This window comes from Meleagris gallopavo, chromosome 7 (genome assembly GCF_905368555.1).
Source record: "Meleagris gallopavo chromosome 7, MGAL_WU_HG_1.1, whole genome shotgun sequence".
NCBI classification, from domain to species: domain Eukaryota; kingdom Metazoa; phylum Chordata; class Aves; order Galliformes; family Phasianidae; genus Meleagris; species Meleagris gallopavo.
In genome coordinates, this window is record NC_139410.1 from 21,210,264 (window position 1) to 21,232,625 (window position 22,362).

General features: G+C 42.2%; 1 protein-coding gene across 1 annotated transcript in view; it reads left to right on the forward strand.

Annotated features, from left to right (window-relative positions):
* The first annotated feature begins 8,035 nt into the window (after nucleotides 1–8,035).
* Nucleotides 8,036–22,362, forward strand: part of ITGB6 (integrin subunit beta 6) — a 46,280-nt gene continuing 31,953 nt past the window's right edge. The window contains exon 1 of the mRNA XM_085228165.1: nucleotides 8,036–8,383. The gene's annotated coding sequence lies outside the window, so the exon portion shown is untranslated. The remainder of the gene's footprint in view (nucleotides 8,384–22,362) is intronic.

Sequence of the window (22,362 nt, forward strand, 5' to 3'; positions counted from 1 at the left end):
CCGGTCAGGCAGTACTGGGCTCTTGAATCACGGGAGTGATGGAGAAAAAGGGGGGGAAGAATTAAGCAGTTCCAAGAATTCTTCTCCTGAAACTGCCTTGCAGCCGAAGGCAGCCAGCCCTGGGAGAACAACTGGGGGCACAAGGCAGCGCTGCGTGCATTGCAGTGAGGTACGCTCAGCGCACCTGCTCCCGCTGGGGCCGTGCGATCGGCTGCGAGGAACGGGCTCAGCACCGCATCCGGCCCCGCGGACTGGCACGTGAGAGCGATGCAGGGCCCGGAGGGTTCTGTGTGCCGGTGACCCCAGCGGCCCGCAGCTTCCTCCTCCGGTCGCTGCAGGGATCGTGTCGGGGAGTGACCCGCCGGCCCCCCCCCCAGTGCTCCCACCCGAGAGCGAGCACCGCGGCCACCAGAGGGCAGCTTCCTTCTGAGCCGGAGCGATCCGAAAGGTGAGCTCCCGTTCGTGGGCTTTAATGGTGGTGCTGCTCTTCTAGATCCGAATCACTAAAAGGAACGCATCGTGCCATCTTCGTGAGATAAAATACAAGTGCTCCCGATTCCACGAAGATTCATCCCCGAAGAGACCCGTGAACTCGAGCCAGTGTGTGGGCATATACTCTTGGAAGCATCATTTTTGTCATTGTTTTTTCTCTGTAAGAGGCAAGACAGATATATACACATCCGTAACAAAGTGTAAAAGGCACAAACACCTTTTCAGGAAGGTATCAAAGCTCTGAAAATAAAGGAGTCCCCTAGGGGCTAAAGGAAATTTATCTACAACCGAAAGTATGAGCACCATTTGGAATGACACAGGAAAGGCTGCTTGTTACACAAAGCTCACTCCAGAAGACCCTTCAGTGATCACCAAAGATGAATTTTTATCAGTCTATCCAGAGTGCTGATAGAGATGGGGAAGGGGGTAACAGAGATAATGGTTGTTTTTGCTGCCTTGTCTCTACCTGCTGTACAGCTTGAATGTAATGAATAAATTAGCCATAGTCCAGACCAAGTGCTGGAGCTTCAAGTCTCAGAAGCCTTTTGTTTGTCAGGAGAAATTGGTTTGCAGACACATTTCAGAGGGCTGTACTCACCTCTGGCTCTGCAGGGTACCTATCTCTGTGCAGAACTGCAGTGCTCAGGGCAAGGCCATTGATTTGGTCCTACACAATCCGATTCTTAGATGTGGACTACAAGAAGCATTTGTTAACCTCTGCCAGGGATTTTGTCACTCGTCCAAGTAATTAGATGAATCATTTCTGGATCAGCCACACTGCTGTATCAGATACAATAAAAGACCTAAAGAGCAACGAGAACAAACAGGGCAGTTCATAGACAGCCATGAATAAGAAGTACAAAATATTGCAAGTCTGGAAATATAAAGTATTTCTCTGTTTTGCGTACACCCCAGCTTGAGGCAAAACAGTGTGCAGACACAGACCTGTACTTCTGGGCAAGGACCCGATCCAGGCGTGTGCTTGTAACTTGTGAGGATTTCTTTTTATTTGGAAGCAGGACTGGGGAGGAAAATAGAAAGTCCAATAACTTCATTTTCTTTTGCAAACTTCGGATCTGAAAGCTTTCTTTCTCTGTGTTTTTTTTTCCCCCTTTGCAGTTTTGAGTACTCTCAGTGATCTCCTTTTGGCAGCCACCTCAATGCCAGCGAGACTATGTTTGTCACAGGTTTTCTATGCTGCTGCAAGCAGGACTCAAATTAGGGTTGGTGTGACCAAAGGACAATAGCTCTGCCAACGAGACAGACTTGTCTGATCTCACGAGCAGATGCTCTGCGAGCGTCTCTCACTTCTTGCCTCTCTTGCCTGGAGGACTGAAACCAGCCTGTCAGTGCGAGCGCACTCGCTGGAGCTACAACTGTTTGTGTGAGATCTTAATTTTGTTTAATTCCTACCTTAATAGCTGTTCCTGACAGCTACTTGTGAAGACTCTGGTGGTAAATTCCATTCTGTATCTCATAGCTTCAATAAGCAAAATTTTTTCCAGAAATGAATGCTCTTTTTAGAGAGGCTATTTTGCACCCTACTGGATTGTTTCAGATTATAACAAATTGCTGCTGCGTGTCCCTGGCCATCGCCATCACTGAGGGCAATACCTCAGCAGAGGAGGCTAGAGTGGGACCATGCCGTGATTCAAACCTCAGATTCACCTTTTTTCTTCCTCCCCATTACCTGACAGTAGTTTTGGGAGAAGAAAAAAATACTATTGGGAATTTTAAAGACCCGGCATAAAATATTGACGGATTTTCCAGGTGTCACCAAGGGGCAGCAGACCTTGGGGTGTCTCTCAGTGCACACCGAGGAGATCTTAACTGGCTGCAGCTCCTCGAGCACGCCTGATGTCTCCTGGCTGCCAGTCATCCTGACAAGGTGATGACTAATGGGGACAATTAGCTCCCTCCCCTAACATGCTGTCTGTCATGGCTATTTGAAAGGGAATTAGAACACGTTTCCCTAAGGAAACAGGTTGGCAAATGGGCTTGGGTCTGTTAAAGCTTTAGGATAGCTTCATATTAACAAAATGTCAAAAAAATTGTTCCAATGAGGGGTAAGCTCAAGCGATATCTGCTTTGTAAAATCCTAATTGATTCACGTTCACATATTGAGAAATTCACTCTGCAGCCAACCTTCAATTCCATGGGAGTGAGCTGCAGAATTTCCATTAATGCCAAAGGGAGTACGATCCAGTTTTGTACTGTCCACCTGATAATGAAACAAAAATGAAAGTTTATTTGTATTAGGCTGCATAGGATGAGTTACAAAGAAGCAGCTGCCAGTAATTATCTTGTTTTCATCTTTTTCAGAATCTTATTTCCAGTTTGTAGACAAATTGAGGCACATCTGGGTGTTAATTGTTCATTATCACCATTATCCAGCTGCTAATTATTAAAGCAAGTTAAAATTCTTCCTCAGTTGATGCCTGTAAATGAGCTAAAGGCAGCTGGCTGCATGGGCCTCGGCAGAATTTTCTTAAGAGATGGGAGAGGGCATGGGGCTGTAGGTGTCCCTGCTCATTGTGGGGGGTTGGACTAGGTGGCCTCTAAGGACTCAAAGCTCAAAGGACTCCATGGCCCTGTGATAACCAGGCTGCTTCCCATGGTGACCAAGATGCAGTCAGACTGCAGCCCAAAAGCCACCATGAAAAGTCCCGTGGCTGATGTGTGAGGGCACTGTGTGAGTGCTGGGAGGAAGGAGAACAGCACAATAGCCAGCTTCTTGAAGAACAGTGCGGTCCTTGTAGGGCACTGCTCTGATCTCATTTGAGCGACAGCAGAGCAGCCTGCTCTTGACTTCAGAAAACACAAGTCTTTCAGATTCCATATCTAATAAGATTTTACCACTGACTTATTTGTTGACAGAAATTACTTAGAGTTAATATGTTCCCATTGCAGACCCTGGGGTCTCTTTGTTTATGCTGAACGTGAATGTATTCTAGCACATGAATTACTATCTCCCGCTTGCTGCTCGGGCGCCTCCAGAATAAGTAATACGCTGGCATAACTTTGCCATTTGTCAGCCAGCAGTCTGGTAGCACATTTGCTTGTCAATCTAATTTTAACCTTTTCTCATACGAGCACTTGGTATTACATGTAAATCAACCAGGCAGTCTGTCATTTGGATAGGACACTATCTTCATAGTCTTCTAAACTATGTGCTCTATCATACGTGTTCATTTTTAAGTAGCAGAGGAAAAGTAAAACTAATATATTACTTCTGGTTTCTTAATGCCAGAATGCCAGGAATCTCTTTATTACCACGATGGAGATAAATGATATGTCCAGGAGGGTTGTTCTGACAGTGGGTGTGGCCATGCATTCTGTGCTTTCTGAATTGGAAAGTCTGTCCTGAATGGTAAGTAGTGCTAAACGTTGCATAGCACACGGTCTACGTCTGCTCCCATTATTGCTGTAATTTGCAGGTAGGAATAAAAGAACAGTGCAACTGATTAATTAAATATATACATAAATAAATAATGACAATGTGGTTCCAATAAGTTTCTAGTTAAAACATTGATGCTGACTCTGAGAAAGAGAATGCAATTCATTCTGAAATATCGGTCAGTTCATGTCTTTTGATGATTTGTGTAAATCACATGAAAGGTGCCCTTTAATTTGTGAGGTGTTCCAGATATTTGTTTGGCTGTGGAAACAGTACGTATGAAGTTACACATTAGCTGTTTCTCAGGGTTGTTGGAGCTATGCATCACTTCAACCTTCTTGGTTTTCTGTTTAAAAAATAAAAGATATTCTAGTCCATTTGTAAAGCCTGATCCCATTTTGGCATTTTCAGATATTTTACTGCGTGAAGGATGATTTGAAAAATGCAATTTTTCAGTTCAACTGGAATGGTTTGTGACATCTCCCAGAGCCTCAGTCCCGCATGACACCCATAGTCACTCACTGCATGGCACAACAGATAGATGTCTGAACAATGATGAACATTTGGATAGATTTTGGATATTTTCCTCATTCATTCTTTGAGGCTACTAATGCTGCCTTCCATTTCACTCAGGATTATGATAAAGTAATGCTAGACATTTAATACCAGATTCTGCTCTGATGATTGGCAGCAGTGCAGTCAACCTGGGGCAGACAATGAAAGGTCCTCTTTACCAAAGAGCAGAATTGAAGCCTTTTTACTCCCATCACATCACACACACTCCTCCTCTGCCCACACTGTGTTGTGCTGCTGTTCCTTTACAGGCATTAGCATCCTTTCAGCCCATCTCCACTACCATGCCTCATTTCTGGCAACTTCTGTGTGGGGTATACACCCCAAAATTTGCCTTTATTGCTGTGAAGTTCTCTCATACGCCATGTCTCTGTTCAATGAGTAGTGTCTAATTATGTTCACGTGATCCCTACCACAGAGATCTGTTTCTGATTGAGGCAGTAGTGTAATAGAAGTAATAACACACAAACTGCTACCACCACCACCTCCAGCATCCTTTCCTATCTACAAATCGAGTGCAGGCAATATTTGCCCATTGAGATCTAAAATCATATATGACTTCATTTAGCATGAATGTTGCCTGAAATCTCAGCCACAGATTAGTTAAATATCTTTGGGAAGACAGGCCTGAGATATCTGGTCATAACTTTGATCTTATATAAATAAGTACAGCTCAGAAGAATTGGTCCCAGAAAAGATTCAGGTAACTCCGTAAGTTAATTTTACATAGTAGATTTATATACAAAATTATCTTCTGTGCTCTGATGAAGTTCTCATGGGGGTTTGTTGGACCCCAGGTGTTCCGGGGATGCATCTGGACAAAGTCCTATGGTTGGTGAAGGGAATGGCCACCAGCGGTGATGGCATTTGGTTTCATTGAGCTTGTCCAAAGTAATTTCAGATGTAATTTGTTTGTTGTATATGAGATCCTCTGCTTTGCTGACACTGCTCTTGCAGCTGTGAGGCTCAGGGCAGTGTATAGAATGAATGAATGTTTGCTCTGAAGGAAAACAGTGCATTTCCAGGGATGGAGAGCCTGCATTCTATTAAAGTGAAAGTATTTTCAGGTCTTACTTATTGTTTGTGCATTAGGACATGTATATTAACAAAATTCTTCTTCCCTTCCTATTTTCCATCATTGTTCATCTGCATGGATGCAGAAAAAAATGCTTTTTCCCTGATGTACACATCTAAGGACAAACTCAGTTCTTGTTCTTAGCTGTAAATTCCACCAGGAATAAAAGGCAAAATTCAGCTTCTGTGTTGGAAGGGCACAGGGAAGTCTTTCCCTGTCTCTTTCTATGTGAATTCTTTTTTTAGAATCATTAAAAACAAAACAAAACAAAACAAAACAACCTTAAATGTATTTTCATACATACAAGAACTGCTTGTGAGACAGCTCTAATGTTTACCCCCAGAGCCACTCACTGTCTTGATCCTGCTGATGGGCATTGCTTTCTTCACCTTGACTCAGCTCAGCCCTGGAAGATGGCAAGGCTCACTTTTACTGTTTGCAGCAACTTCTGTATTAAATTGGTTTAATAATTGTAAGTGCCACAACAGGCACTGTCAAGCTGAGCTGCTTGTACTTGGGTGCTGTATGGAAACTAACAAGATGGCATAAATTCTGTCCCTGCATCTAGCATCCTGCTTTCTTGGCTTTTATACCTCTCCTCCTGAAATCATTACATGAAAAAAGTAAAGCGAAAAAAAAAAGCATCTTGATTGTTGTATTGAAAGGAGGGTTTCAGGAGATGCACCTAGGATGAGGTTACACTGGTTTCAGTAAATAAAAATGCTATGAACAACAACAAACTCCATCAGTTGTAATGAGTTATCTGATTCTAATGACCTACTGTAGCCTGGTGTGTGGCAGATGCTGCTTGGTGACATACCTTGCCAAAGCCATGACTGATGGGTGTCTGACAGAAGGCTGCTGACAGCCAGAGGTGGGCAGGGAGTGGCCACCACAGCACGGTGGGGTTTCTTGCTGCGTCCCTCCAACATATATGGTCTTTGGATGCCTCTGGCCTTCAAGTCAACTGTTGATGTATAACTTCAGGCACCAGTTAGCTCCCCGGGGATATATCAATAGAAAGCCTTAATGCAAGTTCATAGATAGTGTAGCAGAAATACTAAGTCATGGTCTGAACCAGTGATTGAGCACCTGGTGGGAAGGCAGGGCCACCCCAGGGAAGCTCAGGTGCATGGAGTGCATTGAGTGACCAGAAGGATGGAGTCAGGAACCACCCCTTCCCAGACCTCATTTAAGGGTTGGCAGTGAACAGGAGGGCATTTTGCTGGAGGTTCCTATTTACGTGAGGCCTTCCAAAGGTAAGCAGATTTTCTTTATTTCTTCTTTTTTTTTTTTTCATTTGCTGCAATGAAAGAGTTTGCCATCCTGCTGTTACTGCTGTACTTTCCATCACATTATAGCACTGCTGGTGGCAATAAGTGTTACTGCTCCTCCTTAGTAAAACTTGCTCTCCACCACTTTTTCCAGTCTGCCGTAAGGGACTTTTCTCTTACAGTGCAACTTAGCACTCTGTTTTGACATTATCTGACATAGCTTTTGGTCTATATCCAGTTCTCCAAACCTTTCCTGTCTCTTGTTCGCTTGCCTTTTCCCTTCCCTCTGAACCACCTCAGCAGGTGCTGGTAGAGATGGCCTTCCACTACCCTCTCACCACAGGCTGCACTTAATAGAAAGCCATCTCAGGCCTAAAAAAATGTCTAGTCAAAGGCAGATACAAGCATAGTTCATGCTACTATTAGAGTAACCCCAGCAGCCCCCACAGCTTGCAGCAAGGGGCTTCTTTCCTTCCCACCTTTGGGTGTAATCCAGAACAGCTGTGCCCCAGGTACGTGGGGTGGCTGTTGAAGTCCTGCTTGGGGTTGGCAGAGGTCAGGTTTAGCTTTATTTATTGCAGTAGGGGGAGAGATGCGACAGTGGTGAGGCGTCTCTAACTGGTGCTGAGGCTAGTGGAGTGGAGTTCTGGAGCTTGCACTGGGGTCTGGGCTAGATGCTGACCTCAGCCTGCCTGCTCTCTATTTGCTTTTCCTTTCCTTACGCTGCTTCCCCTGGCCTTTTGTCCCTGCACGCTGGGGTGTTCCTGCTCCTACTGGCTGGTTTATAGGAAAGAAATACCTTGAGAAAGTGCATGTGACCTGGCTGGAGAGAGAATGTTTGGGAGACAGAAGTGCTGACTTTCAGGAAGAGAGTAAAATAGGATTACATGAACAAAAAAGAACTTCTAAAAATCAGAATAGCTTCAACATTGCTCACTATGCTAATGGATTCATTATTACAGAGAGATTGTGAACGGGACAATGGGACTTTTATTTCTTCCCTCGGGAGTGAGGCAAGAAAGTGGCTGCTTAAATCACTATTGACATTCAGCATGTGAATTCCAGTTTTGATTTTATGAATGGCTTCTATCATCACATCTTGTGTGGACCGTCTCATGCTCATTGTGCTGTGGGGTTAGACACACTGTCACCATCCCTATAAATAGCTGCATTGGTTACGAAGGGCTATCAGAGCCTCCTCTGAAAGAATAGGTCTTTTGACCAGTGGCATTTTAGGCCACTTTTCTTCAAACTTTCTAGACGATATAGCACGTTTTCCACTCTGTGGATCCTAGAAAATGGTCAGCAATCAAAGTACTGATCTCTGAAATTCAGGCACCCAGTGAGTGTGAAGAGCACAAGGGGAAAACCAAAGTTAGGAGAAATAGGACAGTGCATGCTTTCCAGAAGAAGTCTCAGCTGCGGGGCTGGCAAGGAGTAACAAACTGCTATGCACAGAAAGAGAAGCTCCCTGTGACCCAGCTGGAATCTGAGCTGCTGTGCAGAACTGCTGCAGTGTTGGACAGGTCTGCTCTGCACCCAAAAATGCTCGAGTGTACCAGGGGATGGGCGGTAAGCAGACACTGTTTTCTGTATCTTTGGTTTTGGAGTAGGAGGTGATTGTGTGTAGAAAATGGTTATTTTTGGCTTCCAGCTGTTAGCCAATAGTGTGGTCTGTACAACATGACAACAAACTTTAGGTAAATACTCAGCACCCTCAGGGTAGGCTTGGGAGGGATGAATGCTTTTAAGGTTGCAAAAGAGTGGGGGACTCTAGGGATAGAGGTTGTCTGGTCTGTACAACCCTACTTCTGTGAAGAAATGTGCTGGAGATACAGAAAGCACAAGTTCTGCTGGCCGTGTGGACAGGGAGGATTTACAGCATGGAAGAGGTCAAATGTAGCACAGCACTGAATGATGGATAACAGGACTTGCTTGGGTGTCTTTGGCTATTAAAGGTAATAAATGCCTAGATATTTGGAGGGTTTCCTTACAATTAACAACCCATCTGGAATTCACATCCCACTTTCCACAACCTGGGAAGTTTCCAAGAGTGCATTTAGTCAGTAGAAGCACAAGCACCCTTTGTGCAAACAGTAAGTGTGTACACAAAAAGATTGCTCTGCCAAAAGGAAAGAAATAGAGCAGTAAATTTAGGGATGTGACTAACTTTTTCCGGATGGGGGGAAAGCACCGCACTTGCCAGTTATCTCTTCTGTGCCTTTCCTCAGCTGTGGCTGGGGCCATCTGATGACTGTTTCCCTTTCACTCCCAGCACAGTGCAGTCTGCCTGCTGTCAGCAGTTAATGAAGTCACTTGCGAGCCTCCATTCCCTGGGGAAAAGCACTTCTATGAATAGACCTGTTACTTACGTCTCTGGTTGTGATGCTCTCAGCGCTCCTTTTGCTGTGCCATCATCTCTAACAGTTGTGCCATTTCTAAACAATGGCCTTTCACTGTAGAGCTTTGGCAGTGCAGGATGTCCTGAAAGTTCTCACTTCTGGCGCAGCTGTAGAGTCTGTGAATGCTTCTATGCTGTCCTCAGTGCCAGATGTAAATGTTGAAGTACCATAAACTTAGCAAAAATGTGCAGGAAGAGGGACCGTCACCATGAGATGCTTCTTCAACTTATATCCTACAATAAGGAGGAAATCAAGCTTTTTGTTTGTAAGAACAGAATATTTCCATCCTACGGAAATAGAAAGGGAAACTGTTGATCTGATGAGAAATGTTAGAGAATGTCACATATTTGCCCAGCTGAGCTTGCATGTCTGGTAATGATTAAGTTTGTTTTTGTAAGGAATTGTATTGGTCTAGACAGAGGTGAGCTATGAAGGAAATATAACCAGTAGATATAAAGACAATAGAGTGAAATAACCATGAATAATAACGTATTGTCCAAAGTACAGAAATATACTTTGTTACTTTGTTAATACTTATTACAGTTTGTAGGGCCTTTGATTAGTGTCAGTGAAGGCAAGCAGAGTGTGTCACTGCTTTGTGTCTTCATGACTGAGTGGTGTAGTTGAGATCTAAATCAAAATGATTTTATTGTTGGACACTCCTTGAGAAAATCTAGCTAAGGAAGTCAGTAAGTGGTCAAAAAGAGAGCGACTTTGTAAAGTGGCATGCCATTAGAACATTACCTATTCTTTGTTTAAACAGCATTTTTACATTCAGTTTTTCTTTTAATACAAGCTTCGTGTTCTTAACAGACTCTTCCTATATCAAATTGTCAGACTTTTAGTTCTCAGAGCTAGGATGAGGTCTCCAATAAAATGCAACTGTCAGTTTCTTTTCACCACGATCTAAATGTCTGCATCGTTCCTACATGACTAGAGTCAATTTAGTCTGATCTGAACCTTTATTCATACTCCTCATCCTGCTTATATAAAACCAAAACCACATTAACAGAAACCTCACCAAACTTGTTAGTCATACTTCTCATTTCATATTAACTCTGGATGGCTGAATAAGTTTGAGTGATTCATGACCTACGTTAAAATTTAACATCAGCCTTTAATGTGTTTGGCCTGACACATGGTGTGCCTTATAATATTGATATATCTCATCGACCCAGTACTCTGCATCAGCTTGTAGAAACATGCCATGGGAGGAAAATGACACAGTAGTCCTGATCTACTTCTCTGTAAAAGCTTTAATTAAAGCATTCACACTGTCTGCTAAGGGTTTTGGGAGATCTCAAAAGATGCCTGTACACAGCATTTTGTTTTGAAAGGAGGATGGGAATATGTGTCATAAATCAGACTTCTGTGACATGGTCAGCATCTCAACAGCATCCAGAACTCCTGTCTAAGTTGTTCTCTGGTATCTCGTACATTAAGAAATCCCACAAATTAATGCATCAGATTATCCCTGGTCTGTTTTTAAGCGCTTACTTCCAGCACCAAGCAGAGCAGCTGCAGGGAGTTCAGCAGACCTGCAGGAACAGGGCAGCGTTTCTCTCACAGTGTTTCTCATCCCTTTCTCAGAAATACAGAGGTGCAAACCTGAGGACAGATTTCTCCTTTAGGGCTTGTTTCTATTGCTGACACCAACTGCTTGAAGGCTATGACAAGGCAGTGCTCAGCCATCTGCAAGCTTGTCAGCTGGGAGGTAGAGCTTGAACATAGTGGGCTTTCCTTTAGCACAAGCTGCTCCTGAAATGAGCCTTTGCCAGAGTGCCCAGGAACAGCACTGCTGTGATAGAGCCTCCTGGCTACCTCTGCAGAGGTGTCTTATTAAGGTCATATAGGCATTGCTTTTTCTTAATAAAACAAAGGGGTTTTTTCCCCTGATTTTTCCTAAGGAAAAGCTTTTACCTTAGCAGAATCATCTAAAGGGTAGGAGTGCAGCTGCTGCTGTTCCCCCTCCCCCCTCAGGCAGGAAAGCTACTTGTAGCAGCAATCCTTAGCAGCACCAAGGGGTGTTTCCTGCCCTCTTCAGTCCCACAATGCCATAATTGTATCAATTCCAATGATTCAGTAGCAATGGATGATAAAACTACTGCCAATACCTCAGCTGGCTGTTTATAATCAGCTTCAGCAAGCTTTGCTTCCCCTCTGACCGCTTCCTGTCTTCTGCATCCCTTGTGCTTGGCTGTTCTCTGCTCAGGCATTCAGGCTTGGACTTGGAAATTCCCTGTTCCAATTGCTGAACTGCGTGTTCTGGCAGCATTTACCTGTTGCTCTTGTAGAAATGAGGGCTCTGTGATGCCTGTGCTGTTATTCAAGGTATTAATAGAAACCATAAGCTGAAAGATTCTTAGCCACATGCTACCCAGATGGGAGCTCATGGTGCTTCATTTGAGCCTGGACTGGTTCGGGATGCAAGATAGGAGCAGTCTGCCCTTAGCAATCCTCATCTCTACAGTGGTAGAATGAGTGCAGTACCAGAATCATGAATAAAATAATCTGCTATGAAGAATGTAAGCCAAGGGTCAAGTCTTGAAAGATTTAATTAATATGTAAATTCAGAAGCAGTAGCTAAATCACACTGTTGTTCCTTGACATTTAAGCATAACAAATAAAACTGAGAGGAAGAAGCAGAGGAGAAGAGAAAAATACCACAGCAAGGATGGTAAGAATAAATCAGTAACACAAGAGAACTTACAAAGTGAATTAAGAATGAAGGAAAAATAGGTTTTGTTACATCATGTGGGCAAACTGAAGTTGAGGAAGACCTTGTGAAAATGAATGCTTTACCAGTGATGTGGTGTTACATGGGTATCAAGAAGAGTGAGCAACAGGTTCTAGTAACTCAATTGTTGTAGTCAAGTGTTGTAGTAGAATAAAAAACTGCAGTGACCTTGCTTTTCTGTAAGTTTTAAATCATAAATATTGATTAGCTCTTTTAAAATGAGAGCGAAAATGATGGCATCACAGGGACAAGAGACCTGTACTTTCCACAAGCTGTTCCTAGCACATTTGCTCTGCTGCTGGCTATTCATTGTGTAATCTTGCTTGAAATTATTAACAGGTTTTTGGTTTGTAGGTCATTTACTGTCCCTTTTTTTTTTTTCTTCAGCTTAACATGAAACAGACAGAAGTGGGATTTGTGGTTTTCCTGTGTGCAAGAAAGGTGATGCACTACAGAACAAGATTGGAATAGCCATAACTTTGAATTACACCAAATTAATTGAGACATAAAATTAACAGTGGCTAAGTTGTATAACTAATTTCTTGCCCAGGTTAGTCCTGTGTAACAGGAAACAGCTGGATCCAACTTTGAAGTCTCTTTCCTCCTGACTGTATCTATAGAAAGCACAAAGAAAGGGGTTCCCCCTGAGTGTGAGCCCAAGAGCTGCATTCCCTGCAGGTTTGCCAATAGCACATAGATGGCTCAACACATTCTCTGGGCTCAGCCATAGCACCAGAGTTTAACCTGCTCGAGTTCTTCCTTGGTATCTCCTGTTCTTCTTTAATGTTATTGAGCACAGTGACTGATCCACAATTTAAAAGGGCATTCAGATTCCTCTTCCAAACTGCATTCAGCACACTTTGTACAGGCATCAGTCTTATTAGTCAGGAGTGCAAACTGATCTTGAATTAGTTCTGAACCAGTTCTTCAGATACTAAAGCTACCAGTATAGTCATTTCTAAAGCTTTCACTCTTCATGAATAAATGCTGGAAGACTTCTCTTCTCCTCTGGAAGAAATTGCATAATGGACTGTCAGGTTTTGTCAGCAATGTTTCTTAGCCATTTTGCAATCCATGCACAGATTTTCATTTCTTCTCTCATATCTCACATGGTAATTGTCAGGTTGATTAACATGCTTCACAAAGTGACCCTGAGGTTGACTCCCCAGTGCCTCACATGGTTGAGGTGGGCGGGCTGACTTAAAGAAGTCCTGGTCCTTCACCAGGTCAGTGACATATGGGAAATCAAAAGAAAGAGTAAAGCTGGAAAAAATAGCATCGTAACTGACTGCTGTAAAACGAATAACTTGCAGCCATGACTCAGTGTCTGCATTCCTTCCCTAACACAACAATGTCTTGTAGGTTGGCTTTGAATGTTTTTCTTCGCATAGTTTCAGGTAATGGATAACTCCAAATGACTAAAAGCCCCTCAGGAGAACTGATGAGACTTTTTACCAACACTTAAACCATTGACGTTACTCAAGTTCAGAAGTGTATTAAAGTTTTCACTCTGTCCCTTTTATTCAAAAATATTTTTCTCTTATCTGAAGCTGTTTTAAAACTGCCCCATAAACATAAAGTCATTAGTACTACTATGATGTAATTTTGAGCTAAAATAATGTTATTCCAGTCAGATGCATATGCGGCGTGTGCATACAGGCTGTTTTGTTTGTTTTCATTTATAAAACAACAGCCACGTTGGCCTCTGTGGCAACACGTCATTTCTGGAATGAAACAACCTTACATCACCTCATGCTGTAGTATGAAGGGGGAAAGGAGAGAGCACTGAGAAGAACACAAAATGGGATATGTGTCTGAGTAGGTTTGTCCTGAAGGAAAATCCACCACAGAGTTCCATTCCTGAAGAGGGTGTGTTAAAGCATGTGAAATAATAAAGAGTAGCAGATGTCTTAAGAATTGTTGTTATGGGGAGCGTAGTAAAGCGTTTCTCTTTTGAGAGGAAAGAGGACTTTACACAGAAAGCAGTTGAACTCCATCTGCACATGAGTGGTATTCTTTTTCTGCAATTAGGATTGCTGTAATTGATAGCAATATATCCCCATTGCGAGAAGTTGGGCTGGTTGACCTTTAAGGTCCTTTCCAATTCAAATGATTCTGTGATTCTGTAACATAATTGAATCATGTAACAGTACTACAAAATAATATGTGGAAAAAATATGCCTTTATATATGCATATAACAATAAAAGGATTGGAAGCAAAGCAAATAGACAGAAGCTTGGGGGCCACTCGTAAATAATTTCCATGGCTGGCTCTGAAAAGCAGGAAATGGTGTGGGAAGAAAGAAATGTCAGATGGGAGCAATGTGGGCAGGAAAAATAAGCATTAAACGTGGGTGAGAACGTGAGGCAAATGTCCTGGATGTCAGGAATAAAAGGAATGTGAGCAATGACATTTAAAATAAAAAAGGAAGCACAGTGTCATAAAAGCCAAGCTGAGATATTTGTATACAGAAACTGTGTGCAAGGAGACACAGGCTAGGAGTGCAGGGCCCTGAATCTCTCAAGGACAGCAAAACATGGCAGATGAATAATCCGTGACTGGTATGCTCTTAAACTGATGTGTAGGCTATTAGGGAAGCTAAAAACAAAAGCAGAGGAACAAAGTCATCACTTGGGCACAATGCAGAGACTATGAGGGCAGGATGAAAGCTGTTGAACTTTTGGGGCAACATATGGTGAATAAGGGTCTTCTGAAGGACTGCTGAAGAATGATTACACGTATCTGTAACAGAGATGACTTCCAAGCATTGTGTCATTATGGAAAACTTTAACGGCACAGAAATAAAGAAAATGTTACCGATAACAGCAGAGTCAGTTATTCCAGGGTGTGTTATCTGGCAGATTTCATCACTGAGCAGTCACTGGACGGGTATGGTGCTATTCTAGGTGGTCTTTGTTAGGTACTGATGACATAGAGCAGCTGGTTGTAGAAAATAGCCTCACTAAAGTTATCTCAACTCAATTGAAAATATTTGAAAGAATAAACAAAAATAGGCATGTTAAATGCAGTACTTCAGAAGGACAAATTTTGAGAAACTAGAGAAACTGCTAGTGATGTCACGTGGATGGAAGTTCCAAATCTGAGCATTAGGATTTCTTTAAATTAAATATTAATTATAACAAATCTGCACTTCTCACCGTAAGTAAAGGACAAAAGATATTAGCACTTTGCTGGATGAATAAATCCCCAGTAAAAGGTAATAGGAGTTAGCAAAGAGAGTGAAAGCTATAGAGGAAGCAACTGTCTCGGGAAACGAAAAGTGCAATTGTATATGCTAAAACTTACCTTCTGTAAACCGAATTTGAAGATTAAAATTTTCATATACCAAAAAGATAAAAAAGAGATCTGGTATGCGGTAAGGATGGAGTAGGGATCAAAAATAATGTAGATACTGCCAAAAATGAATAATTATTTTCCTTCTTTTTCTTTTCTGTGAAGAGTGGCGTAGATCATGTAGAAAAATGGAAACAAGATGGGAAGTATCTGTAGAAGTAATAACTAACATTTCCAAAGTTGAAAATTAAATCCAAAGAGCAGAGTAGGCTCAGAGTTGGATGAAGTCCATAACCCATTTTGAAAGGAAGAAAGAAGCAGCAAATTAAATTACAAGTACAGAAGCAAGTTCTACTTAGAAGACCTGCTAAAACAAAGGAGAGAGAAGAGTAGAGAAGAGGCAACCTCCCTATAGATTCATTAATTAACCATGTGCAAATTTTATATACATTCTGCAAAAAAGAATAAATAAAGACATGTAGATAAAATGGAGTAGAATAGGATGAAAACAATAATTGATAAAATGTATAAGAGCTGAGAATATGTATGTAGGATACCATCTGTTCATAACAGGGAATTGTAGAGGTTACAGACAGAATTCCAAGAATCCTGGTTTCAGCTAACCTCTGAAATTATTAATGCTTTCATTGCTGCTAAAAGTGGCGTGCTCAGACAACCAAAACATCCATACCTTTGCACAGGCGGAGTGGGAGAACTGGAGAGTTGGAGGTGTGGGATTGGATTTAACATAAAATGAAAATGATTTCTGTTACAAAATGTGGCCCAAGGGAGATTGGAGAAGGGGCATAACGTCTTGGTCAGCCATGGAAGGATGTTCAGAGAGCTGCAACGGAGCCATGGAAGTGGCAAAAACGATCCTCCTTAGATATGTTGTAGGTGGCTTAGCAAGGAGTATGCAAGTACAGACACCAGTGTAGGAGGCAGTGGTCAGAGCTCTTCTGGAGTCCTGGAAGAGTCTGTCCCCATAATTCAGAAGGAACATAGAGAAGTACCACTGGACAAAACAAAGAATGAGAGCTATACAATTGCTGTCTATAAATACATCCAGGGGAGGGGAACGAGGGGCAGGGCAAATGCTAGGAAGGGCAAGAAGTTATTTGAGTTACCAGACAATGTTGTCACTAAAACAAATGGATATAAATTGAAAGTTAGTCGATCTTGGCTGGAGTTTAGAGGGTCTCCATCCATAAGAAGAGTGAAGTCTCTGAAACGGTCTTCTAGTAAGAGTAACAGGAACAAACCAATGTGAGTGAGGGTACTGCAGCAAAATGGATCTCACTTGCCTTTAAACGGGATAATACAGAATTCACTGATTTCTTGCATGTAGCATAAAGGTGAGTGGAATCACTTTCTCTTTGCCTCTCTGCCAGAGAGACAGTCTGAGCAATCTTATGATGTTACTATAACAGCAGTATTTTTTGAAATTTCTGTTAATCTATTGGTTCACAAAGAAAACGTGACTTTATGGCCTCCTGTGATGTGTTGGCATGCTGCAAAACATTAAGAATGAAAAATTTTTAATTGTTTTAAATTACAGTTATTCCAATCTTGTAAAATTTTCGGCCAAAGCAAGGCAGTGCTGTCATATATAGTTGAAGTAAGAAGAAGGTATCAATCAAATATTATTGATAGAATTTGTATCTGATCCAGTACTTGATCTAGTGGTTGGTGACACCGCCTGTGGCAGGGGGCTTTGGAATCTGATGATCCTTGCCTTCCCTTTCAACTCAAGCTATTCTATGATTCATTTGGAATTCCTGGAAAGCATTGTTAGGGAAACATGCTGTGCCTTATCCTTTTTGTATTACTCAGGGCAATTTAAATTGAGTTAGTTGATTTTATCTTTATCTAGTGATTGTTTTACTTGCATATTCTTGGTCTGGTGTGGTTTTTGTTCAAGTGTTTAAAATTATGCTAACCAAAAAATTATAACTTTAAGATAATAACATAACCGACCAAATTGTTTTAAAAAAGGTATAACTGTTTCCAAAAGTTCTTAAATGCAGAGTGAGACAAAATATTGCCCATGGGCAGTAGTGGAGTTAATACTGACCACCGTTATGCCCATAGGTTGTCAGGTAATCCTTCTCTGCTCCAGAGCAGCAGAGCAGCCATCAGATGGCAGCACTCTGCACAAAGAGCTCCTGAAACCCCAAATCCACCTCTTTCCACCAAGTGCCTGGGCCCTCAGGCAGGAAGAGAGTACTGAATTCTGCATGCCTGTGAATAGAAACCATGCTTCCAAAGTTCAGAATAACTCCTTGAAAGCTTCATAAATCCAGCTCATTTCAGTCAACCCATTTTCTCCATTTGTAGCAGCTGAGTGCTGAGTTGAATGCGCTTATCTATTTTGGCTATTTTAGATTAATGTTTTTCAGTCCCTGTGTCTCAGCAAAACACTGGAGTTCTGTACCCCTAAGTATACAAGGTCAGTTATACTAAAAATACATTTTCTCTGTGTAAGATCCCAGTGGAAAAAAGTACTTTTAAACAGTGATTGAATCCCAGCCTGGTAGTTTTGAATTTATCTAGATAAGTCAGATATGAATACATCATAATTACTGTTTCCTACTGGCTTTTTCCAAAGCAGGGCATTGTCACCAAGTTCGTCTTGCTCACCCTTAGCACTTCTTGCTATGCAGTTGAAGTTGTGTGTCTCAGGACTGCCTTTGTAACAGGGACAGGAGGCAGAGTTTGATTTCAGTGTACATCTGAAAGAGAGAATCTGCAGAGAGCTCTCTAGTTCAAGTGCAGAGATCTGACATCATGCAGTTAACAGTAACAGCTTGACAGAATTGCAGGGGTTGGCAGGGACCTCGAGAGATCATTGAGTCCAACCCCCCTGCTAACCCAGGTACTCTACAGGAGGTCGCACAGGTAGGCTCCAGACAGGTCTTGAATATCTCCATAGAAGGAGACTCCACAGCCTCTCTGGGCAGCCTGTTCCAGTGCTCTGTCACCATCACTGTCAAGTTAAATCTTGTGGAGCTGATGTTGATGCTCAGGGCCATCCCAGCCACCAGCACAGCACTGAGTGTTGCTCTGGGGTCCCACCAGCATTGCTTTTAAAACACAGAGAGAAACAGATGTGCAGTGCAACTGTGAGAATCAAGCAGAAGCCCAGACCAGATTCAGTGGGCCATGTGGAAGTTCCTGGTGTGTTCTGAATGCTGTGGAATGGGTGAAGGTCCCAGCAGGAAACCACATGATTTTCTACCAGTTCCATCTGAGCCCTGATGCAATTCAGAGCTGTGACTATTTGGGTTTGAGTGAGAATTTATTCAAATCTGAAAATCAAACAGATCTTTCAGACTGTTAAATCACTCAAAGAAAACTGAGAACGAAGATTTGCTCACAGCCTTGGTTGTAACAAGCTGGGTCAGAGCTGTGGGTAAGGTAAACACAGATTGAAAACACCCTGGGTTGTCTGCCTGCTGTTTGCTGCACAGTTGGTGAACAATCCCTCCTACTTCCTCCCTGTTTGCTAAGAGGTGGCTTGCTGACTTCACTCTGCCCTTGTGTAGCAGCAGCACACTGCACCGGAAACAAGAGAAGGTCGAAGCATGAGTCATGGCCTGAGTCACAGGGCTGCAGGGAAACCTTCCTGCCCAACCTGCAGCCATTCAGCTCGTGCAGCCCACTAGAAGTCAAAACATGGGAACTCAGTTGCTGGACACTCATATCTCCACTTACCACACCCTGTGTCGTTTCTGCAGGGCTCAAATACTGACAGCAGTTTCTTCGGACTGGGGTTGTTTTCTGTTGCAGCTATACGCACCTATCCTGGCACAGATTAACAAAACTGGGTAGCTATGAAACCTGTATCTTCTTTGTATCACTTCTTTATAGACTTTTGCACATCCTTCAGTTACTATCTCTTTGGTCAAAAAGTTTGACCTGAACTCTGATCTGCATCTCACTACTTCCATTTCTACAGGGCTGGGCAGGAAAACACAGAAGTTTTCTGAAGGGCAGGAAGCACTTCCCACACCTCTGTAAATACCCACACAATTGTTTCATCCTGTGAGACATCCAGATTTTAGATTACTCAGTATTATTCTAGGCTCTGAGAGTGAGATTGTATATGAGAGGAACATTGCAAATTAAGAGCTGTGAGTCTGAGAGATCATCTACAGGAATTTCTTCTCCATATGCATCTCTTCTAATTCAAGAGATTTTCCTTGGTCCAATGAACTTGGGGCATTATGTTGATTGTTAAACTTTCTTTGGACCCGACATGCCTCTTCTTGCAGGTATTGTCTAGTGCAGCAGGAGAAAATTGTTGTTGCCTCTTGGTCTGATCTCCTTGTCTCTACAATCACACTACCTCAGTTTATACTCTATTTGCAGGAGGTATTTTTTCTAAAATGAAGTAACTTTTAGATCTGAATGAAAGTAAACACCTCCCATTGTGAAAATTTAGAGACCCATCACCAGTCTCACCACTGAATTCAGCTCAGTTTGTCAGAAATGTTAGACATTGCTTTTAGAGGAAAGAACACTTATTAATGAAATACAACTTGAGGCTAATATTGTTTTACTTTCTTATCCCCTATCCAGAAAATTTTCCTTTTTTTTCTTCCCTTCCGCACCCTGCCCCCCCCCCCCCTCTTCAATGTTAATTACTCCTTGGTGAATGTACTAAAGGTTGACTGGATGACCAAAATATCTTTCTGTGCTATCTTCATGTATTATAAATGCCAGGTATGGGGAAAAATATGCAGTAAAGATTTTATTCTATAGAAATTTTATTACCTTTTAAAGAAGCACAGACCTGCATTATTCAGTGTTGCTCATACTGAAGACACAAGATAACAGCTATATTCTGCTGCAATGTGTCATTATAAAACCATAACTCTGATTTAAGTAAGATCAGAACTTGCTCTAAAATGAACATGTAGTGGGGGATAAAAACAGTGATATTTGCACTGTCTGTACTGTAATCTCCCCTTTGTTACGCCTCATCGGGCCGATGCCTCTAATTTGGGTTAACAGAACAAGGCTGTATTACATAACTTCTTAAAGAAGGAAAATGCTGTCGAATCAAGCAATACCATGACCCCAAAGATTTTACACATCCTCCCCAGATCAGCGTGACTATTCCAGATTGCATTTTTTCTGGCATGTGTAGCAGCTCAAGCCAATAAAACAATACATTAGTAGAGGAACTTCCTAGACGCATTATCTTTAGATATCACATCAGATATTTAGTGACATTGCAAAACAAGTTTAATCTACTTCACACTCAGGTTTTTTTATTTGCCTTGCCCAAGACTTCTCTTATCAGTGTCAGTGAAGTTGTCATTCCCACTCTGCCCAGTCCTACGATCTTCTCACTGTGTGAGTTTTTAAAAGCCAAAGTGAAACTTGGTTCTTCTCTCTTTTTTGTGTGTGTTTGTTTTTGTTGTTACCTGTTTTGCCATGTCCTTTTATTTCTCTGCTCTACAGACAATCTGGAGAGGCCTGTCTTCAATAAATTGGAGAAACTTATTTGTTTTACTGAAGATAAGACTAATTCAGATTTGGAAGCCATCCCACTCAGAGGCAGGCACTTAGCCCCCAGCTGTGCTGTCCTTGCCAAGACCTATATAAAATGTTACTACACAAACAGAGAACCAATAATGTCAAACAGTATTTGTAAGTTTTATGTAGGTTGTATAATTCTTTCTTTAAAATTTTGGTATTTTGAATCTGAAAACAAGCTTTTTCTAACTGCCAGCTATTCAGCTGGCTGGTCCTTACCCTTGCAGACTGCTGGTGTCTGGTATCTGGTAGTTGAAGGACTGCCACGTAGTCCTTTGAGCACACTCTTTGAGGTGTTGTCATATTGCCGGAGGCTGGTAAGAGCTGCAAAGTGAACTCCTACACTGAAAGGGCAAGCACTAGTTTTTTGGAGCTGTGAGAGGCTGTAGGCATAGCAACAATATTATAGGACATGCACACAAATGTAAATTAAAGACAAGGAAATAAAATGTGTTGGATGGCACTTACAGTAGGATTTTGTCTTCATATGAGCAAACATTTTCAGTCGACTCCATTTCTTATTGACCTCATGTAACTACAGTCATTGTCCTTCATAGACTTGCATCCTCACCAGCTAAGAGAACATAATTTAATTGATGCTTTTTTCATGCCACAAGAAATTGTCGTAGGTGAGCAAGACACTCCTAGGTATAGAAAGAAATTGAAGGAGACTTTGGAATGTTGTTGTAAATAGAAATGTTAAGGTGTGGTTCCACAACAGCCTAAGGTGGGTTGTAACCAGACTGCCATATTCTCATCCCGCTGCCAGCTCTGTCTGCTTCCCTCTCTCCTCAAACTGGTGCTCGTACTGGGGTGGGCAGCAACTGAGGACAGGGAACTCAGCCAGGTGAAGATCAGCCTGCCTACAGAAGGTGTGTGGATTTTTATTGGATGAGGTTGAATCAGCTCACTGTTTGTTTGGACACCAGTAAGAGCCAAGGGGTGTGAGCATGAGGGCAGGGCAAAGGTAGGCTTGACGTAATCCAGTTGGAGCTGCTATGAAACTACCTGTGGACTGTGTAAATATTAGTAAAATTGGATGTGCCTGGGAATATTTCCAGGCACTAGAATGAAATTCTTTATGCTATGAAACTGTTAAAATGCTTCCTTGGCAGGAATTTGACCTCTTCCAATTAACACTCTCTGCAAACAATTTCTGGGCACAATTTGGTTGCTAGAACGGTCCCAATAGGCAATTTGCAAGCATAAACGTGGTTCTTTCTGTGCCAGCTGGCCTCCATACCCAGGAATGCTTCCAGGCATGTTGGGTTTACTAGTATAGACCTATCCCTACTGTCACATCCTGCCCCAAAATTGCAGCTACCACCAGGTTTGAAAAGGGAGGTCTGATCCTGTCAGTTCTCACAATGAGTGCAGCTCAGTTTCACAAGCTAGCTTTGCTGCTTTGGTGGGATTTCTGATGGTGGAAAAAGAGGTTATAAGGACAGATCAGCAATACAACTAATGAAATTGCAATTTTACACTGCAGTGCATAGAGCCAGTTGCAGACCCTCACAATGAGAGAGGAGTTGTCCTGAACAAATCATTTTCAAAACTGAGAGTAGCAAAACAT